The sequence below is a fragment of the Candoia aspera genome, chromosome 5, assembly GCF_035149785.1.
Source record: "Candoia aspera isolate rCanAsp1 chromosome 5, rCanAsp1.hap2, whole genome shotgun sequence".
Classification (NCBI taxonomy): Eukaryota; Metazoa; Chordata; class Lepidosauria; order Squamata; family Boidae; genus Candoia; species Candoia aspera.
The window spans coordinates 115,578,735-115,594,191 of NC_086157.1; the positions used below are offsets into that span (position 1 = coordinate 115,578,735).

Genomic DNA, 15,457 nt, shown 5'->3' on the forward strand with positions numbered 1-15,457 from the left:
GCCGTGGCTGGACTGGCAACGATCATCTGCAGTGAATTTATTTATTTCTGCTTTTAATCCACTTTCCTGTCCTTGGTGCGCTAGAGCAGAATATCCCAAGCATGACATTGATACAAGATTTAGATCAGTGTTTTTCAACTCCCAGAATTCCCCAGCCAGCCCTTTCTGGGGTCTCCCAATTCTGGGAGTTGAAGTCCACACATCTTAAACTCGCCAAGTTTGAAAAAGACTGATACTTTCGCAGATTTGTGGATTTCTGGCCCCAGGATACCCCAGACTGCAGGACTGTTGCTGAGGATTCTGAGACTTGAAGTCCATATCTCTGGATGTAGCCAGGTTGATGAAGGCTGACTTACATTAACCTATACTGTCTGTCTGCTCTTCTCTGTCTTTTAAATCAGTATGAAAACTACAGTCCAGAATTTGCAGCTTGGCAACTGTCCTTTAACATGCTAGCTGTGGTCCTTTTTCAGAGACTTTGTCAAAAGTGGGGCACGGCGGCTGTTGTTTCTCTAATCGGGGTGAGGAGGAGCCATTCCCAGGAGACCTACATCCTCGCTGAAACTCGCTTCCCATCGCTAAAAATTCCCGGGGCCGTGCAATGCTGTTTTTGCATGAAGGCTGAAATACGCCAGAGCCACAGGGTCCTGTTTTATGCAGCTGCTTGCATCTTCTGCAGATGAGAAGAGTCCACCAAAGGACAGCATCTTCAGTCTGAGCTGCTCAGTCTTGCTTTTAGCCCAGTGACTACTTGGAAGCAAGGAGGGGGGCCTCCCAAAGAGAGCCCAGCATTTAGCCATACGGTACATCCATCCCTGTTGGTTATTTTAAGTCATCAGTGGGGAAATGCTTTTTGGATTGACTTTGGAATGGGCATGGATTTTGTGAGCATTCCCAGCAAGCTCCTGAGAAAACAAGGACATTTTGAAGTGCTCCAATTGCATATTTTACCCCCCTGTTTTACCCCTCCAAAAAATACACTTTATTTATTTATTTTCTACCCCGCCTTTATTTTATAAGGCGGCGAACATGCCTAATCTTCCTCCTCCTATTTTGCCCACAACAACGTCCCTGTGAGGTGGGTTGGGCCAAGAGAGAGGGACTGGCCCAAGGGCACCCAGCCGGCTTTCACACCTAAGGCAGGACTAGAACTCACAGACTCCTGGTTTCTACCCAGCACCTTAACCACTAGACCAAACTGGCTTCCTGGATGGTCATGCTGGTGCCTATGGGCTGATTACGGGCCATCAAGTCACTGTTGACTCTAGCGACTACACAGATTTTCTCCAGGAGGATCCGTCCCCAACCTGGCCCTTCAGCTCTTCCAATGGTACACTCATTGCCACTGTGACTGAGCCCATCCACCTTTCTGCTGGTCATCCTTCTCTTTCCCAGCATCAAAGCCTTCTCCAGAGAGTTGAGTCTTCATATCATGCGTCCAAAGTAGGATAATTTGAGTCTGGTCATTTGTGTCTCAAGGGAGACCTCAGAAGTGATTTGTTCCATGATCCGTGTCCATATTTTCTTGGCTAACCATGGTATTCACAGGTATCTTCTCCAACCCCAAAGTTCAAAGTCATCAATACTTTTCCTCTCCTGCTTCTTCGAAGTCCCACTTTCACTTCCATAGTGTGTGTCACAAGAAATACCACATCTTGCACAATTCTCATCTTTGAAGGTATAGACACACCATCACATTTGAGTATCTTCTCCAAGGCCTTCATGGCTGCTCTACCAAGTGTTAGTCTGTGGCCTATTTCTTCAATGGGCTGATTACCTTGTGGGAATTATCCTTTCTAAGGGATGTTTGGAAATGCTCCCTACCTCTGTCCACAGCAAGATAATTTAGAACTAGATGCAGGAGTGAATTGAAATAATTGCCCCAGAGGAGAAAATCTTCCCTCAAAAGCAGCAGCCTTCCACAGATGGTCTGGCTGAGCAGTTTACTTAAGTAATGTTCAAAAATGGATTTTGATTAAAGTGTTTCTGTCCAGAGATGCTTCAAGCACCCAGTTGGGAAGACGTGTAGTTTCATAGCAAGGAATTATGAATACTGTTAGCTTTGGATCTGAAAGGAGCAGGGTTCAAGCCCAACAGCTCCAGGGCTGGCTGGGAAGACTCCTTGCCTGCAATGCCAAAGAGACCAACGGTTGAACATGACTGAACAATTCAAGATAAGAATAACTTATTAAGGGATGGGAGTCAGCAGCAATTAACCTTCTGTGAAATTCCTCTCACTTTGGGGGATGACTGAATAACCACAAAGTCAAGCAATTTCACATGAATAACTTAAAAGGTAACTTTTTTTAAAAAGAAAAAGCTTTTCTTTAAAAAAAATGGATCCACCGAACTCTTCTGATATTGAAAAACTGACAAAAAGTATGGGCAGGGCTGGACCACCACCCTAACCCTAAGGCCTGGGAACTCAGCTGGGTTTTAAAAGATGTTAAAAACAACCGGAGGGTGGGAGCCACGCAGATCTCCGGGGAGGATGCTCTTCCAGGGGGCGACAGAGACGACGTGCTTTCAAAGTCCGATAGATGCCATTGTTTAATTGAGGGGTCCCACAGCGTGCACACCCTTTCTGGGCTGGCAGAAAATTGGAGAGAGGCAGTCCCTCAGATAACCAGGCCCCATTCCATGAAAGGCTTTATAACCAACACCTTGGACCATACCCGGAAGCCACTGGTAACCTAGTGTAGCTGTCAGCCCTTCGAGGTAGAACAGGCTAGAACAAAGTTGTGAATGCTAATACTATTTTTATTATAGGGATACAGTAACCGAATCTTGCAGGTCTGAATGCGCTTCCCTCCCCCCTCCCTCTCTTTATCTTCACGAGAACTAGGGAGGGTCAAGTCTGAGACGCTTTCTCGAATTACCTTCCTGCTTTGGACTCAGCTTTCTCTTATCTGACCATTGTCTTCGTTGCAGGTCTTGCTCCTGTTCCTCAAGGGTATTCCTGCACCCCGTTACTTCAGCTCACATAGCAGTGGTGGATGCATGCTTGGGTTGCCTTGTGCCCAGAGGACTGAATGCCCTTCTTGGATACTTCTCTCTCCCCCGTGATCTTAGTCCACAACAGAGCCATTTGACTTCTTCTGGACCTTCCATATCATTCTCACCACAAGGCACTTTTAAGCCAGAGCCCAGCTGCAATTAGTGGTGCTCGTATTTAAAGGCTCTGAGGATCTGTCTGCCCTGATTTCTGCCTGCGACCTTGTTTTTTTCCTTGAGTAGGGTGCTGGATCCCCACGGGGCCATTTTTCTCCCCCAGACTGAACCCACTCCTTCCTTTCAGGAAGGCATGCTGAGAGTCCCCACCCCATGAGAGATGAGGGAGATGGGGGCTCAATGATGCACCTTCTCAGTGGTGGCCCCTGCTCTTTGGAGCACTTGCCTCCTGAGATAAGAAAGCCCCCCATCTCCTATCTCCTGGCCTTCAGGAAGCCCTGAAAACTCTATTGTTTGGCAAGGTGTATAAGCACTGGAAGTACAAGGCTTGTCGTGAGCTAATTAGACTTGGTTAGAGAGAAGATTGGTTTTTTCTGGCTTGTTGTTCTCTGTCTGTAAACCACTCTGCATCCTTTGTGGAAGTGCATGGCCTTTAAATAACTGAATGAATGAATGAGCGAGCGAGCAAGCTAGCCAGCCAAACTTGGTCTTGGCTGTGCTGCTGGGAAAGTGCTTCTCTCCAGTGTTACATCTTAAAGTCCCCAAGGTCGAGAAACACTGCTCTAAGATACCCCTTTGATCTGGGCACTTTCAAATCATTTTACAGGGAACTTAAGGTGAATCAAAACACTGGTGGATTCTTTGGCAGACACCCACCAATCCAGCCTCAAATGAGCTAGAATCACATCGGGTAGCTTTGAAGTTGCAAGGCCCCAACCAGAATCTCCTTGCCTGGGAATCCTGCCCCAGACCCTCGACTCCACTTCCAAATCCTGACCTTCAACCCGCCCAAGGCTGATTCACACACCGTTAGCATCTCGAGCATCTTTGCAGGGCCCTTGCTGCAGCGAGAGCCGATCCGGGCTGGGGGTGGGAAGGGAGGGGTGACGAGGGTGGATCTTAACCCTCCAGCTGAATAGGGCACCCCCCACAGTCCCCATGGCAACTGCAGAGTAAGATGGGTGTTTCCTTCCTGTCAGCCCAGGGCTTCATCCTGTTTCATTCATCCACAATTTGCCAATTCCCTGGCCGCGGCAAAGCGCCTGCTGACAATGTGGGAAATTGTATCGGCTTCCTAACAGGCTTGGGGTTGGGACTGGAGAGAGGGCAATGCCCAGATTCCACTGCCTTTGCCCAACTCGGATGGCAAGGTGAGGAGAAGGCATATATCTGCTTGTTCCAAAAGTCCAGACCCAGAGGTGGTACTTCTACAGGTCTCTGCCATGTCCACATCCTGATTCCTATGCAATTTCCTTTCCACACGGAGGTGGGATGGCTGGGCACGCAAAGTGCATGGGAGGGTAGTGGTTAAAGACGGGATGCCTGTAAACACACAGCCTAGCGAACCACCGCTTTTCAGCCTTACCCGTGCTGTTTTGCAAAACAAGTTTTCACTCAATGTTTCTCTGTATTTTCAGGACTGTCAGAGACTAACAGCAGGAAAGACTCGGCCAGAGTTTGTATGCCCTGTCAACTTTGCCACTGTCTTGGGGACCCTGTCTCTGGTGCTTTTGAAAATCTTACCACCCTCTGCTCCTCTGGGGCTCAACCTTGTTAACTTGACGCCTTGTTTCGGTTTTTTTGCGGCATGTAAAAAATTGGCCAGTCACAGCTTCCCTCATACTGCGGGTTAAAAAAGGGCAAATCTGTTCTTTATTAAAGAAGAAAACACAGGGAGCTAAGTTAGAAGAGGAGGCCACGGGGAGATGGGACAGCCATCTTCAGTATCTCAAGAGCTGGCCTGCAGAAGGTGGCCGGAATTGCTCCAAGCCATTCCAGAAAACAAGGAAGCAGATTTCAGCTGGACGTTAGGAAGAGTCCCGTAGGGGAAACAGCTGTTCAACAACAGGACAGGCTGCCTCAGGAGACTGGAGGCTCTCCTTGGTTGGAGGTTTTGAAGCAGTCTGGAAGGCCACCCCCACGTGGAGGGCATGGTGTAACAGTGGACACCTGCACTGGGCCGGTGGTTGGACTAGATGATCTCTCGAGTCCCTGCCAACCCTTACATCCTACGATTCATGAGCTTCCACATGGACCCATTCACGCAACACACTAGACTCAAAAATAAATAAATAAATAAATAAGCCACGCTAGGCTAGACATTCCCCATTTCCACCGCCTCCAGGGAATCTTCCAGCCTCTGGACAAAGGTCCACTAGGGACAGACCGGGCCCTTGGCCCTCAGTGTTTTGTCCCAACTTGCCCATTATGTGGAGGCATCTGCAGGGAGAGGTCAAGTCAGTGCGGGGGCCATGACCTCATACCCAAGGCCCCCCAGAGATGCCCCTGTGTTATGGCTTGATAGATGTAGAAGGGGATTTGGAAAAATAGAGGCAGGAAACCTTGGCTTGGCTTTGACCTTTTGGCGGCTAACAAGGACAGCTTCCAAGTTCACCAAGGGGTTGCGGCCATTGTTGATTTAAACTGGGAAGTTTGGAAAGCACTCGAAATCTCAAATCTGACTTCCATTCTTTGAGTTGGGTGGAGATCAAGAGTCCTCCACTTGCACCAGCAATTCCCACCCTTCGGCTCTCTGAAGCAGCCAAACTGGGTTCTTCTCCCTGGAACCAGAATTCAACCCAGGAGTCCTGCCTCTTTCCTCTCCCCCCTCCACCCCCCCTTTCCCCAATCTGTTGCTGCTCATCACATCACACTCCTTCCCGTCAAAGAAAGTGCTTCATCCTGAATAAGTGCCATCGTGACAGAAGGACACATTTTTGGAGCAGACGGCAATTCACTACAATAATTAGATCTGCTAAGGAAGCACTTTTTCAAAAGGAAAAAAAAAACCAGTGGGGGTGGGAAGGAACTCATATTCCATTTTATTAGTCATTCTGCCAGAAGAGATTCAGGGCATTTTAGAGGGATTTGACCCCAAAGGCTGCCGAGTGTCTCCCTACGGCCCTCCTGGGCTTGGTGATCCGTTCTCTGCACCCGGTTTCACTCTGCAATTTGGAGGCGCCAATTAAACCCAGTTTTATCCACAGAATCCATATGGCGCCCAGGCTGGTTCCCACCAGCCTGCATGGCACATCCCAGAATTCATGTGACATGCAGCACACTTGCAGTACAGGCAGTGAAAATGGGACAGTGCACACCCATGCTCACCCCGCCCCCACGCAACACTGCCCAGTGCAGCCTCATGGGTAACCCCCAGCCTGAAAAGAATAGCCCACCTGCCCCCTTACCCAGCCTGAAGATCAACAGGTCTGGACAACTTAGGTGAGCCAAGCCTAATTATGGACAAATATACCATTCTAAATCAATCAATCAATCAATCAATCAGCCAAGCTTGCCAGGGACATAGCAGATATCTCCCAGATGCACTGCACTACTTCTTTTAGTCATTCTGGTTGAGGATGATGGGAGTTGTAGCCCACTAGCTCTGAAGACAAAGAGGCCTTCACCTCTTCACCCACCCCTTGTTACACCCACCCCTAATTTCTCAAAAGGTGGGCCGTCCTTTGCAGGGCCCCTTTTCTTCAAGATCCCCCCCCCAAATCTGACGGGATTGTAGCTTCCAGACTGCCCAGCCCCTCGAGAAGGGATGAGGGGAGGGAGGTGGGTTCGAGGATGCTCAGCGTCCTAACCTGAGAAGGAAGTCCCACTGAATGCAAAGGAACTGATGTCTAAGGAAAACTGGCGTGGTGGGTAGAGGATTGCAGCTGAACCACAAAGCCACAAGGAACCATCTTCTATCAGAAATCCATGCAAAAGGTGAGGTTCCCCTCCCCCCCCATATCTCCCATGGAGAGGATCTGGAGCCAACAGACCTCCTCCGCTTCCAGGTATCCTGGGTGATGCCGGGGTGCTCTCCATCCTTTAGAGCAGTGTTTCTCAACCTTGGCAACTTGAAGATGGGTGGACTTCAATTCCCAGAATTCCCAGCCATCTTGAAGCTGCCGAGATTGAGAAACACTGCTTTAGGGTAGCCTGCCTTGCAAGATCATTGCGAAGGAAGAAAGGACTCCAAGGTCTTTGGAAAGTGGGGGGCCTCGAAGCCACCCTGCTTCCCCCCACCAGCCCTAGAAGCTGCTCCAAACAGTCACTTCCGGGGGGGGGGCATTCACCTCCAGACCCCAGAGATCCTCCCTAGGGAAACTTGCAGTTCTGTCTCGGCGTTTCCCGCAACCTGCCTGAAACTTGCCCCGCTGGAATGGCTGGCTTTGCGAGCAGAGCGCAGCTCCAGAAAGCCGGCAGGATCTTTAATTGTCCTGCTAATGGAGGATCCGGCTCTCGACCGGAGTAGGAAGGCAGAGCCCTTTGGGGAATGCCAGCATCTGCCTCCAACAGACCCAGGAAGCGGGGGGCTCCAGGTCGGGCATCGCGTTCCCCGAAATTTCTCTCCGTGGTCAGCCAGGCAGGGGCGGTCCTGGTCTTCCTGCCGGATAGGAAGGCGAGAGGACGCGCCCCCCGCCCTCTAACGGCTCTCCATCCCCTTTCCTCGCCCTGAAGTTCTCCCGCCTGGCATCCTTGCCATGCCAGCCTCAGCTCAGCCTCCTCATCAGATTAGCTCCTTCGCAGGGCTGCTAACACGTATCAATTAGGCTGTGATTTACAGGAACGTCAGCCGGCAATTGCGCTGAGCCGCAAGCGGAGATCCAGCCAGCGGCCGAGGGGACCGAACGATTGCGCGGCTCAGGGGCGGGGAGAGAGCGGGATGGGACCGCTGGGCTTCCACTCAGAAATCCGGCCCTTCTTTTGCTCATCCTTGAAATAAGAAATACGTTTGAGCTTTTAGGAACTGCAGAACGCAGCGTTCGTGGCAAAGGTTTTGCGCGGGAGATCTGGTCCAGGGCCGAAGGAGACGCTGGGCTGAGATTCACAACCACACAGCGGTGTTTCTCGACCTCGGCTGGTTGAAGATGGGTGGACTTCAGCATGCTGGCTGGGGAATTCTGGGCGTTGAAGTCCACCCATCTTCAACCAGCCGAGGTCGAGAAACACTGATGCAGAGAGTCCTTGGGAGGCTGAAAGAGGGGCTGGGAGGCTGAAACCTGGGAGCCCCCCAGAAACTCTGCTCTTTGCCACAGGCCACTGGCAAAACTCTGGGCCAGCCCATCTCTTTCAGGCAGGCCCCCAGAAGTTCTGAAAACACCATCCTTCTGCCAATAATATTTTTTATACATATAATTTTAAAGATTTTTTTAAGGGGATAAAAACTAAGAAGGGAAGGAAGGAAAGAAGGAAGGGAGGGAGGAAGGAAGGAAGGAAAAGAAAAAAGAGAAAGAAAGAAAGAGAAAGAAAGAAAAGAAAAGAAAGAAACCAATATAAAGAAAAAGAAAGAATATAAAGGAAAAAAGAAGAATGAAAACAAGCCAAAAGGGCGAAAGGAAAGAATGAAAAGAAATAAAAAGAAGTGGCTTCCAATTTTCTTTACAGCAATTAAAGGTACAAATACAAAATTACCTCTTACTCTATGGGTACAAAAAAAAATCCCATTTTTCTATAATCTATTTTTTCTAATCAGCAAAACTATAAATCATGAGTTCATTTTTTCTGTCACCTTCAGGAAGTGTATACTGTAAGGGGTTTCCAATCAGCAATAAACGTTCAGCCAATAACAGAAGCGACAGAAGGGTCTCGCCACATCACTGAAGACAAAAACGTTCACTTTGGTCAAAGGGCCCCAGATTCGCTAGGGTTTTCGAGAATCCACATCCAAAAGCATAGCTAATTCCTGGCATGGTGAATCGTGCCAGGAATATTTAGGGCTGGGCTGGTAAAAGATGCCTAGATTGTCTCAGCTAGCCGGAAAAAATAACCTTTCTCTGAACATTTATCTGGTCGAAAGCATCCTGCCAGTATGAGCACTGGGCAGAGAAAGTCTCGGCCTTTTAAAGCAATTGTCATTGAACTTGATTAAAAGTTGCCTTGGAAGTTGTTTCAAAGGAGATATTTTTGGAAATTTTCTCCTGGGCATGGTGGAGGACCCCTGCACTTATTAATAACATGGTAACCAAGGCATGGGTGTGATTAACCTGCCTTTCATTCTAAGTCAGTGTTTTTCAAACTTGTCCACTTTAAGATGTGCGGACTTCAACTCCCAGAATTCCCCAGCCAGCATGGCTGGCTGGGGAATTCTGGGAGTTGAAGTCCGCACATCTTAAAGTGGACAAGTTTGAAAAACACTGTTCTAAATCTTTCCTCCCCTTTCAGGAAATCCCCAGGAAGACCATCAGGAGGGAACAATTTTATTTATTTATTTGCTTGCTTGCTTATTTGTTTATTTATTTTGTTTGCTTATTTGTGTATTTATTTATTTAAGAAATTTATTACCACTACAGAAGGATTTCCCCTTCTCTGAGAAGGAGAAAACCTCCCACCAGCTCCTGAGCTGCAAATCGGGTGGGGAGTTTTGAGAGGTGATTTGCGTTTGCCTCTCCCCGATTCCCCAATGTGGGTTCAGAGGCAGGGAGGGGCAGCCCCGCAGCCATCCTCTCTGGAGGAACTCACCCATAATTTTGTTTCTCTGCAGGGGTCCCCAGAGTCTGGAAATATTGGCACCTCTCGCTGGGAGGGAAAAGGCAGGTCATTTCTGCACAGGATGGAGAGACTTAGAAAGGGGAGCTTGAGATTCATGCATGTCCCACCACAAAAAAATCAGGGCCATTGTTTGCTTAGCTTTTTACACTCAGATATGTACAAATAAACCCCTGAGCTTTGTTGCTGCTGTTCGTTGTACAAAGGCTGAGCAGTAGGATGATGGGCTATGGGGCAGGGGGTGAGCGCAGGGTGCCCCAGCTGGATACGCCCCCCAGGAAGCAAAATTACATTTGCAGAACTCTCTAGCAGTGTATCTGGGAATTATGGAAACCCACCAGGTTGGGGGAAGTTGGATTATTATTTTCCCTGCCTGCCATGCTCATGAAGAAACACCTACCCAGCTCCAAGCCGGTCCCCTCTAAATAAAAGATAATTTCTCCTTTCTGTTTTTTGGTAGCCAAAAGGCAAGAAATAAACAAACATGCTGCATTTAGACATTTCTTTTCTTTCTCCTCCCTCTCTATAACAGCAACAGCAGGCCTGTCATCTAGGCCTTAAAAGATGTCATTTGCCCCCAACGTGGCTCTAATTAACTTGATGTCGTACTTGGCCCCTCTTTTGCACATCGCCGAGCAAAAGCTGATTTGCATCAGGGAACGAGCTTCTTGATGGCATCATAAGACTCAACTCTGGGCAGGACAATTCTCATAAAATGTCACCTGTTCTTCCTCTCTGCTAAAGTCCACCTCACTCCCACCTTGCTGCAGGCAGAGGAGAAGACTTAGATACGACAGCCGGCTTCTCTTACGCGGGTCGCACTTGGGTACTGCGTAAATAAAACAGCCAACACAATCCAGAGGCTAAGTTCACACGACCCTCTTAACCTTGCCACTGAGTTAACCTGTTCTCTACATTGACACAATGCAGGGAGACCATACAGTAACTTAGTGGTTGGGTTCACACAAAGACAATAAGCCACCCCCAAAGAGGTCAAACTTAATACTAACCAAGATGAGTCAGTTGTGTGACTATAGTCACAAGGTTTCAGACTAACCCGGTGAAGGGTTAGGGGCGAACACAGCCAGTGAGAAACATCAGCCCCAGGCTTAACCCAGCCCTTGGACCTCGGCAGGTCAATTGCGGTCTACCAAGTAAAAGAGCTCTGATCAGAGACACGGTTTTCTTGGAAAGTCAGTGAAAATCATCCCCGCCATGCCCTTGACTGGGGAGAAGAGGCAGGGGGAGGGTGGGGAGCTTTGGGATCAGAAAGGGGAAGCAGCCGTGATGGGAGACGTAGTTCTGGGGAGAAAGTCCAGATGGTCTGAGAACATCCATGTCTAGCTTGCAAGAGGCAGGGGAACGCTGCTTCCTAATTCTCAGGCAGCTACTCAGTCTTGGCACAAAAGCTGCTCTACTGCCTCGCTCTGCATCACCCATCAGTCCTTGATCGTTGACACTACTCTTCCCCCCACCACTTTCTGGAGGTCCGGAACACTCCCATCATCCCCAGCCAGCAGGCCCCCTGCCTAGAGGGCAGGAGGACGGGGAAAGCTCTTCCACACGTCCCCAAAGGAAATTTTTAAAAAGTGACGCGGCAGAAGGGCATCCCGTGCATGGCCTTACGGACCCATCCCTGTTTCGAAAGGGAAAAACATCACAGAATCTTTTTCTGGTGTGGGAGGGAAGGAAGGGAGGGAGGGAGGGAAGGAGGGCACTTCAAGAGTACAGATTAAATCAAAGAAACCCTCCTCCCCAAAGATCAGAGAAAACAGGGAAGCAACTGAATTCAGGCGAGGCATTTCGGTGGTCTGCAAAACCTGCAATCTGTCGCCCTTCAGCCCACGGAGAAATCAAAGAAAGCTGCTTACACTCACGGAGAAAGTCTCCATGTCCAGGACCCATCCCCGGAGCAACCGCCTGGCCTGCCAGATTCCGTGGAAGTGCCGGAGAGGGAAGCCGAGCCAGCCCGCCTGCCCGCCTGAGCACGAGGCTTGCTCTGCCCACTTCCTCAGCCGGCGTGGCTCTTCCCTGCGAGGCAGCCCCCCCCCCCAGCAAGCGAGCGGGAGAGGCTGGGTTACCACTCACTGCCTGGCATCTGGGCCGTGAAGGAGCAGGAGACCCGGCCAAGCTCAGCCCCGCCTCCTTCCCCCGGACCCTCGCCTTGGGCTTTGCGGGGGGGGGGGGGTGTAAACAGGGTGGTGCATTTATGCCAATATCTTGTCCTTATCCGTGGATTTGGCCTGGAAAGGACATGGCCATTGGGCACGGGCAAAGGGTGGCATAAATGCATTGCCCCTGTTGAGTAGGGTGGGGTGGCTATGCCAGGAAAGATCTTTGGAGCACCCTCTGCTAAGTTCCCATCCTCAAGCAGCTGCTCTTCAGGTACGTTGGACTCCAGTTCCCATCTTCCACAACCCAGAGCCCACCAGGACTGATGCCACATGTTGAGAGGGCACCTGGCAGGGAAAAGGCATGCTAAGGTGAAGCACGGGTTTGCTTGGGGCAGAAAGGGGGCACTTTTTGAAGCAGTGCCCAGTAGGCGTGTCTTTGGGGCAGGGGCAAAAAAGTGGAGGGGGTGGTTGCAACTGTGCAATTGAAGCCCCGCCCCTTTTGGCATGTGTCGTGTCTGGGACACACTTGACAAAGGGGTGGGGCTTCCCTTGCACAACCACAACCGCCCTCTTGACTTTTTGACCCACCCTCCCCCCACACAAATGCCCCCGCAGCCCTTCCAGATGAATGATGGAGGCAGGGAAGGAGGGAATTGGAAGACCACAGATTGAAGGACACCATGCCCACCTTCCCACAACCTTCTTAACCCAGCAAGTGAATTAAGCTGTTTTCTAAGTTAGCAGAATACTCTGAACTCCAAACTAGGCAAGCGGGCCAGGTTTACACAGCAGGCCAAACCACAAAAGGTTTACCAAGATTAGCAGGTCATGTGAATGCAGCCTCTCGAGCAGCATTTTTCCACCCGGGAGAGTTTAAGATGGGTGGACTTCAACTCCCTCTGGCTGGGGAATTCTGGGAGTTGAAGTCCACCCATCTTAAACTCTCCCGGGTGGAAAAACGCTGCTCTAGAGACTTGCCTGACTTAACTACACATGAAGCTGCTGCCTCTTCCTGCCCCCTGCCTTACTGCCAGCCGAGGATCTCCAGGAGGTCCTTATCTGATCCCTGGACACTTGCCCAAGCTGAGCAGGGCCAGGATGGTGTCCTGGGAAGGCTCAGCCTGACTCCGGTGCCCTGGCTCCTGCCACTCCCCCCTTCTCTTTCCCAGCTACTTGGAGGCAAGACCTTCACCCCTGCGAAGACGGCCAGCATCCAGCCCTCGAGTGTGACTTCAGAGGGGCCCCTCCCGGCCCCTGCCGGCATCCGCGTTTGCAGAAGGAGGAAGGCAAACATCTCCAACGCCGGAACTTGACCTTCCCCTACGCTGCATCTGCTGCCCGCTGAGCCAGACAGGGCCCTGGGAGCCACGGGCTCAGTGCTGCCTCCCAGTGGAGCCTGGCCCTCAGACAGGGCAGAGGGGCCAAGGCAGAGGACGGGAGGAGCTGGGAGGTCTGCTCAGCTCAGGGCCCACGGCTGCTGAGACTGTGGGGCCATCCGAGGCACTGCTGCCTGCTCTGGCCGGCAGCAGGCCTCGGGCTTTTAGGCAAGGGGCTTGTCCAGGGCTGGGAACGGAGGTCCTCCAAGGCCAGGGAGCATCCCTGTGCCCAAAGAGGGTCCTTTGTCCTTAAGGGAAATGGCTTCTCCAGGCCATCAAGGGCCTCCCCTCCCCACTTTGACAGTGCAACAGGCACACTGGTCATGAAGCTGAATCTGGCAGAGGAGGGTCCTTCGAGTGAAACCACACAGCGTGGCTGGCTGGGGAATTCTGGGAGTTGAAGTCCACCTGTCTTAAAGTTGCCGAGTTTAAAAAACACTGATTTAAGTCCTCTTGAGGTGAACGTGTGGATCTTTTTGGCCCAGAAACCCAAGATCATTCAACAAAGCTGAATGCAGAGAAAAGAAGGACAGACAAAAGAATCAGTTTTGCTCACGTTAATTGGCCAGGATCTCCAATTATCAGGACAAGCAAAAGGCCACAGTCATTAGATACATCACGTGGCAAATCTGGCTAGTGATTGTTTTTAACTTTTCCTTCTGTGGGTTGTGCAAACCCTGCTTGTTTGATGAGACACCGGTTCTGTGTGTTGTGCGAATGCAGGAAATGGACTGATGCACACTGATGGGGTTTTCTGGGGTTGCAGCTGTTGTTCCAGCAAGCTAGCAGGAGACAGTGGCCCATTTGGGCAGCTTAAAAAACCATGGAGGTGGGGAGAAGAATCCCACTCACCTGATGCATTTCTTTACCAGGGATTTGTGTAAAATTCCATTGGAGCCATGATGTTGTGGTACATATGCATATGATGTCATTTGGGTTTATAACAGACACTAAGGCTATCAGCGGTTGCTGTGATAGAGCCTCAAGCGTCAGAAGCAGTATACCTGTCAGCAGCTGGCACTCAAAAGCTTAAAGAAGAAGGCATTTACTCAGCCACAGCTGAACTGAAGTCTGGACTTCTTCATGGGCCTTTGGGTTTTCCAAAATAGCTGTTTTTAGGTTCTTAACTGCTCTGGAATAACCCTATAGATCTGAGCTGGGTCAGACTTTATTCATCTCTTTTTCAAAAGGCCATTTTCTACCAGTCAAAAAAGGTAGCAATATGTTTTCCTTTGGACAGTTTTCATGTTATTTCACAGCAATCCACCGCTATCATTTATTCTGTTTAAACCTTTCTACACTGTTTATTACCTAATAGATATGTGGCTTAGATAAATTGCATTTTTCCCCTTTTCTTTGTTATTGTTCATGGTGGCCTTTCCCCCTCCCCTTTTTTTTTTAGTTGTGTGCATCTGTCTGTAAAATGTGTGATGAAATTACACAGAGAGAGAGAGAGAGAGAGAGAGAGAGAGAGATAAATAAATAAATACAAAGCCAAGTCAGACTTGTGAGCATTTGGATGGGAGGCCACTTGGAAATCTTGGGGCTGCAGGTTAGACTTGGGAAACATCCCAGAAGAAGGTGAGGGTGAACTTCCTGATTGCTACCCTGAAGAAAGAAGGGAAAATGTGCTCTATTTGGGTGTATTCAAAGAGTAAAATGGTCTTCACCTAGGTTGTTAAGGAGAGAAGAACGCGGGAGAACTTGGAATCCAGAGGTGTTCTTGACTTGATGGGAACTTGATGGGAACCTCTACCTTCACCTTTGACGTCAGCCTGCCCCAAGCAGGGCGGACAACGGCGAAGGAGCTGCGCTAGGGCGGGAGCGCCTCACTTCGGGTCCTGCGACCCACCGGGCCAGGGGCCAGCCCCGCCCGCTCAGCCCCCACCCCGCCACCTGGCAAGAAAGCGGGGCTCCGCGCGGCTCAGCCGGACCAGGCGAGCCGCGCAACGCGCCTGGTGCGAATCCCGGGCGGGCTGCCGGGGCGAGAGAGCCCACGGGGGGCCGGGGGGGGGGCGCCTCGGCTCCCTGCAGCGCGGCTCTCCCTCCCCGCCGGTCCCAGGGCGCGCAGCCTCCCTCGGGGGCTGCCCGGCCGCCGCAGAAGCGGCCCCCTCCTCTCCCTGGCCCCGGCCAGCGCTCCTCTTATTAATAGCTTGAGAGACTGCTTGGTCCTATTTGTGTGGCCGCCCACCTGCCAAGAAAGTGACTCTTCCCCTCCCTCCTCCAGGGAGACCCCCTTTGGAACCGTCTGCGCAGCCACCAAGGCGGAGGGTGCGGGAGCAGCGGCGCTTCCGGCGGAGCACGGCCCTGGCC

At 50.8% G+C, this 15,457-nt stretch overlaps 1 long non-coding RNA gene across 1 annotated transcript in view; it reads right to left on the minus strand.

The window, feature by feature from the left end:
• Positions 1-11,590, minus strand: part of LOC134499347 (uncharacterized) — a 125,868-nt gene extending 114,278 nt beyond the window's left edge. The window contains exon 1 of the long non-coding RNA XR_010068118.1: positions 11,526-11,590. This is a non-coding gene — a long non-coding RNA (uncharacterized LOC134499347). The remainder of the gene's footprint in view (positions 1-11,525) is intronic.
• Positions 11,591-15,457: the final 3,867 nt, after the last annotated feature.